At 41.9% G+C, this 7,496-nt stretch overlaps 1 pseudogene; it reads left to right on the forward strand.

The window, feature by feature from the left end:
* Positions 1–286: 286 nt before the first annotated feature.
* LOC118363245 (eukaryotic translation initiation factor 3 subunit C-like) lies at positions 287–7,062 on the forward strand (annotated as a pseudogene).
* Positions 7,063–7,496: the final 434 nt, after the last annotated feature.

The following is a 7,496-nucleotide window of genomic DNA, read 5'->3' on the forward strand; positions in this document are numbered from 1 at the left end:
ATCCAGCAGAGGTTGAGTAAGACATATGGGCAAAAATTTAGTTTTTTTCCCCCCTGATTGGTCTTTATGATATCCAGTAATCCCGAGATGTCAACACACAATGTACACACAATGTACATTAAACAAAAATGTACTTTGAGGAAAGTGGGTGGCTAAGAATGTCATTAAGCCTCACGATAAGATTGTACAGCTGATACATTACCAATACAGATACTGCAATGGGCATACCATAAAACACTAAACAAATCCATCCCTCTCCGTGGCCCTTCCGGGACCCCCAGAGAGCATGCGTGAGCACGTGGTCGCGGGCCAGCAAGTCCATGAAGATGGCCGACTGGCGCACCTGCCACTCATTCATCATCAACGAGAAGATGAACAGCAAGGTTTGGGATCTATTCCCCGAGACGCAGTGCGTGCGAGAGATGCTTGTCAGGTTAGTGTGTCAAAAATTGATGATATTAAAGGTCTGCTTTCACCCCTATTATGCAACTGTCCCACGTTTTATCAGTAGTCGTGTTTCAGTAGGTAGTTTCAACGAATCGCAGCCTGGAATGGTCGAATAAAATTAATTCAATAGAAGGACTAATAAAACAACCCTTTTAGAAAAATAAAGTTGCACACTAGTACACAAGTAGTTTGTAATTTCATGACTGAACTAATGTTTTGGCAACACAATGCCTCCTTCAGAGGTAGCACTCCTGTAACGTTTCTTGATGGTTTGTGGTTGCAGGAAGATCCAGGAGGAGTCTCTGAGGACTGTTCACCGACAGCAGCGTTTACGACTCCACCAACTTTTAAAACTAACTAAACGGTTTCCCAGTTACAAACAGCCTAGTCCTGGACTAAAAATAACTTTCAATGGAGATTCTCTATTCAATGTTCTATTCTTAACTACTGTAGCCTGGTCCCCAACTGTTTGTTATTGCCAACTCCTATGGCATGACAACAGCCATAGGGATTACTATAGGCTTATTCCCATGTAGTCAACCTTCCAAAATCCCATCTTGTTCACTCCGCTATTGGATGTCTGGTGAACTTCATGTTTGGATTTCTGCCTGAGTCGGTGACATTCAGCACTCGCATTTGATTGGCTCTGAGTAAAAATGGCGTTTCCCCTCCGGAGAGGCATTTCCTTGTCTCTAATTTATTTGGCCATATCTCTGTTTTAGTTGCCTATGCGGCATTAGTTCTGTATCTTATGCATGCCAACTCGTTGCAAGTCAACATTTGTTTTTGAAATACAACATATTTACAACATGAAAAATCTTTGATTGGTTTGATAAGTGTCAACCCGTCACTGGTTTCCATCTAGACTACCGAACTCAACCCAAGCAAGAATACTTTCTGAGGAGTTACTTCCCCAGGCTTTCTAATTACTGTGAGAAGCCTGGGATTCTGCTACCATTTGGTTATACAGCACAAAATGATCTGGGACCAGGCCACATCTACTGTGCCTCATATAATTAGCTCGCCTGGTTAAATGGATGAATGGATAAATACAATCTTTCTCCTTCCCCTTTGTGTCTCAGTATGGAGACACTGAAGGAGATGTTTGAGCTGGAGCTGCCCATGGTGCACAGCATCATCAGCAAGATGATCATCAACGAAGAGCTCATGGTAAAATCCATGGCATCAATGTGTCATGTGTAGAGCGTTCAGCACCATAGACTTAATAAAGCTAGATGATGACGTTGTTTTATGAACCTGGAGCTGTAACATGTTTGTGTGTGTGTCTCTGAATGGCTTTCGCCTGTGTGTCGGTCTGTCCATATGTCATCTGTGTCTCGTCTGTCTTTCCTCCCCCAGGCATCCTTGGACCAGCCCACCCAGACGGTGGTGATGCACCGCACAGAGCCCACCTCCCTGCAGAACATGGCCCTGCAGCTGGCAGAGAAGCTGGGTGGCCTGGTGGAGAATAACGAGCGCGTCTTAGACCTCAAGCAGGGCGTCTACGGCGGCTACTTCAACAGAGGTTAGTGGAGCAGCCGCATAGAATACATGTGCAGAGCCTTTCGTCTAGTGGTAACACCTGACTCCTAGCACATACATGCCAACCGCAGAGACTGGGGTTCGATCCCTGTGTCCACCATTCATATGGTCACCCCTTCTAGGGCTGGCATGGTATTTGTATAACCATGTAACTGACAATTATGGATGAAGACTGTAAATAAAATACCCATCATAACCGTTCATTTTTATTGTATTTTTAAGTAAATATGCCCAATAGCTGTAGTGTACATTCATGATTATAGATTTACGGATTATCTCATTCTCCTCCCTCTATGCTCTCTCTCCTTAAAAATGTGCTCCTTTTGATAATATGATCTTTATCTACCTTATGTGCCCTGGCTATACGTTTTATCCGGTTTGTAAAGATGCTAAAAGACACCATTTCTGTTGAAATTAACTACCAAATGTGATTCTTGGTGACTGTGGACCTTTATAAGGGAATGTGAATCTGAGACGGTGATGAAATCGTTTTTGACTAGATGGGATACAGCTTTTGTCAGATTTGACTTTGTAGCATGTTAGCACTTCCGCAGCAGTTTAGGATAGAAGGTTAGGATAATTAGTTTAAGGTTATGAAAAGGGTTAGGGTTAGATCAAATGGCCCCCCAAAAATATTTTGACGTTAATTTGACTATCTCTTCTAGCCATGACCGATGAAAACCGAAGTTGAAATCCATGCTAGACTAGCAAACGTGAAGTATGTGTGCAACAGCTGCACACTGCAACTGCATGATCACTGCTTCAAATATTTGTAATAATAACCCACAATAATAAGACCACAGCCTGTCGTTTCCAATGGGAACGCATATTAATCATAGTGGGCAGAACAAGCAAGGTGGTGGGCAGAGCCAAGGACGCGCAAGCAAGATCCTATTGGTGTGGTCTAGCATGTATTTGCATATTTCCGTTAGTGCTGGTGTGCAATAACTAAATTTGCCCTTGCACTCCTTTTGAACAATGCAATTTTTTTAGAAACATCTGGTTCATTGTTCTATCTGTGACTATGTTATAGACTTGTTTACTGCAGTTGCTAGGCAATGGAAATAGAATGACTAGATTAGGCTTTGAAGCTCTAACCCTGGCAATTTGACTGATAAACTCATGGGTACACTAGCAATGTCTGCCTGGTATTGTGATGCAATAATGTTCATGGTCATTTTGGATGTTCTATCAACTGATGCTCGGTTGCCACGGTAACTTGGAATGTTCATTTAAAATTATGCTTACTGATATGGCTCATGCAACGGAAGGTATTTTTTTGTTGCGTTTACTCAATAAATCACAGAACAGATTGAAGGGTTATTTTACTTCCTGGCATGGGTACTTCTTGCCAGTCCACCCATGATTGTCAAGCATAGGTGTAATAGGTGGCAGGGAAGTCAGGCGCAGGAGAGTCAAATGGAGTGTAAATATGGAGTCTTTTAATAAAGTTCCACAAGTATGCACCATAACAATAAATGTACAAACAAACAAAACATGGGTACGAAGACCCGACGCGCACCTATACAAACAATAACACTACACTGACAACAAATCAATCTCTGACAAAGACATGAGGGGAAACAGAGGGTTAAATACACAACAGGTAATGAATGGGATTGAAAACAGGTGTGTGGGAAGACAAGACAAAACCAATGGAAAATGAAAAAAGGATCAATGATGGCTAGAAGACCGGTGATGTCGAACGCCGAGCACCGCCCGAACAAGGAGAGGCAACGACTTCGGCAGAAGTCGTGACAACGATGCCGTCATTGACTTGAATGGGAACGGCCGTTCTATTTATTATATTTCTGTGGTGCTACTGCTTTTGCTGGAAGCGGAGCAGCAGACAGAGTGATTCACGCAGTCTCCTCTGAACAGTTGATGTTGAGATGTCTGTTACTTGAACTCTGAAGCATTTATTTGTGCTGCAATCTGAGGTGCAGTTAACTCCTAATGAACTGATCATCTGCAGCAGAGGTAACTCTGGATCTTCCTTTTCTGTGGCGGTCCTCATGAGCGCCAGTTTCATCATAGCGCTTAGTGGTTTTTGCAACTGCAATTGAAATTTTCCGGACTGACTGACCTTCATGTCAAAGTAATGCTGGAATGTCGTTCCTTTGCTTATTTGAGCTGTTCTTGTCATAATATGGAGATAATATGGACTTGGTCTTTTACCAAATAGGGCTAACTGATTGGCTCAAACGCATTAAGGAAAGAATTTCTACAAATTAACTTTTAACAAGGCACACCTGTTAATTGAAATGCATTCCAGGTGACTATCTCATGAAGCTTTTTGAGACAATGCCAAGAGTGTGCAAAGCTGTCAAGGCAAACGGTGGCTACTAAATATAAAATCTATTTTGATTTGTTTAAACACTTTTTTATTTTTTTTACGTGATTCCATATGTTATTTCATAGTTTTGATGTCTTCACTATTATTCTACAATGTACACAATAGTAAAAATAAAGAAAATCCCTTGATTGAGCAGGTGCATCCCAACTTTTGACTCGTACTGTATATAGTGTCGGTACAAATATAGTCATATAATCCTCATAGCCTACATGTTTATTTGTCTTGTGTATGAACTTTGAATTTGGTCATGTGGAAATGTGCCTTACTGCCTTTTGAATTGTGTTTAACGTCAGTAGTGTCGTCAAGGAAGCATCATGCTAAATACATTGGCACACCCCATTGCCAAATAAGGTGTGCTGTCACCTGCTTTTATAGTACGTTTCGAAGTGGTACCAGCCAGCACATCTAGAGGGGAGTGTATTTTATGCCAAACTCCTCCCTTGATGACGTAGAGGCACCTTCTCTTGACAAACTGTCAAAATGAAGACCAGAATTATCTTAGAACTCATCTAGTTTTAGATGGAGAAAGTTTTTCTTGAAATGTAGTTTTTAAAATGTGGCAGCTTCTAGGGCTTTTATCCAAATGTTACAATACGGGGTAGAATGAAATGCCTTACTCCTAAATAGTCCAACAAGAACACTAATACTTTTGTATGCCCTCTTGTGTGACATGATGAAATTTGCTACAAATACCACTTATTGAATCCTCTTGGTGCCTTGGGACACACAAAGCACCACATACAAGTAACACTGACTAAGTGATTTTTGTGTGTGTGTGTGTGTGTGTGTGTGTGTGTGTGTGTGTGTGTGTGTGTGTGTGTGTGTGTGTGTGTGTGTGTGTGTGTGTGTGTGTGTGTTTGTGTGTGTTTTACAGATCAAAAAGGCTACCAGCAGAAGCAGGGTGGCTACAACAGAGGTAAGTGCCAATCTTGTACACACAGGTCTGCCTTAGGGTGTGTGTTTCCGTACCACTGACCACAATATTATCCTTCGCAAACCTGCACCAACGCAGGAGGTCGCTGTCCTGTATTTTGATTGTTGTAATTATGTATTTTCTTTTCTCCTAATGCATTGAGCACTAATTAATATTCATGTTTTATTTAATATGTGTGATTGTTGTGGTGTGTATTGCCCATTTCTCACTATTGAGCCGGGTTGGGCAGAGCTGTACTGCACTGGCCTGGTTATTCATCCACCATAAATACTGGAACTGTGCCAAAGAGAACAATGTGAAAATAAAATACTAACACAGCACAATGAGATTGTGGCTGGCACGATAGTGTGAGAAAGGTATTTGTGCCTGTAGGCAATAGGAATATATTGTGTGGGGGAAAAACATGAAGATTTTTATTTTATTTTTATCCTTGTGTGTGTGTGTGTGTGTGTGTGTGTGTGTGTGTGTGTGTGTGTGTGTGTGTGTGTGTGTGTGTGTGTGTGTGTGTGTGTGTGTGTGTGTGTGTGTGTGTGCCCACGCTCATTACGTGCCGCAGCTGTGTGTTTCTAAACTGTTTTCACTGTACGGTTTCAGACCAGAGAGGCAGTTACCAACAGAAGCGAGGCGGTTACAACCGAGGTGTTTAAAATAATTGACTGAAATGCATGCTTGTCTTATTCTTATAAGATAGCGACTGTGTGTGTGTCTTATTTCAGTTTGTATGTGAGAGACAGACATTTTTATTATATGTAGTCAAACGTGTGGGGTTTTTTTCGCTCACATGACGTGTGTGTGTGTGTGTGTGTGTGTGTGTGTGTGTGTGTGTGTGTGTGTGTGTGTGTGTGTGTGTGTGTGTGTGTGTGTGTGTGTGTGTGTGTGTGTGTGTGTTTTCATTGTACGGTTTTCATTGTACGTTTTCAGACCGTCAGAGAGGCGGCTACCAACAGAAGCCAGGAGGTTACAACAGAGGTGCTTATGAACACATTTCTACTGCCTTTATTTTCTAAAGAATGTCTTTATTAAAAAAAAAAAATGCTTAGAATATTTTTAAAGCCACTATGAGTGAGCTGCAGACCCCTCTTATCATTCTGTCGTGCCAGAGCCACTGGACATGGTTGTCACTAGTCTAGAACCATCAGGATGTGGTTGTGTTTAGGTGGTTTTCGAGAAACATTAGAAATTCCAACTTACAGTATCCTAAGAACACAATGTATTCATGGGTTTACTGTTCTGTAAATACTATAACTGTTTAAAAGAAAAATGTGTCTTTGGAAGGAAAAAAAACATCAATTAAATGTTTAATCCATTTTATTTAAGGATTGCTCTAGCTTAAACTATGAAACAGAAAGAACATGTAATTGAACCCAGTAACAGCTTCTTGCTATGAGAAATATTTGACCGAAACCCGCATGCAAGATGTAAGGTCAATTGATGAAAGTGTAGCTGAACAACTACTCGCTAAACAAATTTTAAAGTGTGAACAAGCACAAATGTATAGACATTATTAAACTGCACAAGTCATTTGTGGATTATAATTGGACACATCAGTTGTGGCCTCGCTCATGCTTACAGTTTATGGTTGCGGTTGGTTTCAGACGGAGGCGGTTACCAACAGAGGCAAGGCGGTTACAACCGAGGTGCTTATGAACCATTTTATACCACCTTTATTTTCTGCATTTTTTTTTCTTCTTAAAGCCACTGTCAGTGAGCTTGCAGTCCCCTCTTTTCCCATTTCGCAATGCCCAAGCCTTGGACACTATTAATTTTTACATTTACATTTAAGTCATTTGGCAGACGCTCTTATCCAGAGCGACTTACAAATTGGTGCATTCACCTTATGACATCCAGTGGAACAGCCACTTTACAATAGTGCATCTAAATCTTTTAAGGGGGTGAGAAGGATTACTTTATCCTATCCTAGGTATTCCTTAAAGAGGTGGGGTTTCAGGTGTCTCCGGAAGGTGGTGATTGACTCCGCTGTCCTGGCGTCGTGAGGGAGTGTGTTCCACCATTGGGGAGCCAGAGCAGCGAACAGTTTTGACTGGGCTGAGCGGGAACTGTACTTCCTCAGTGGTAGGGAGGCGAGCAGGCCAGAGGTGGATGAACGCAGTGCCCTTGTTTGGGTGTAGGGCCTGATCAGAGCCTGGAGGTACTGAGGTGCCGTTCCCCTCACAGCTCCGTAGGCAAGCACCATGGTCTTGTAGCGGATGCGAGCTT

This window comes from Oncorhynchus keta, chromosome 3, assembly GCF_023373465.1.
Source record: "Oncorhynchus keta strain PuntledgeMale-10-30-2019 chromosome 3, Oket_V2, whole genome shotgun sequence".
Classification (NCBI taxonomy): domain Eukaryota; kingdom Metazoa; phylum Chordata; class Actinopteri; order Salmoniformes; family Salmonidae; genus Oncorhynchus; species Oncorhynchus keta.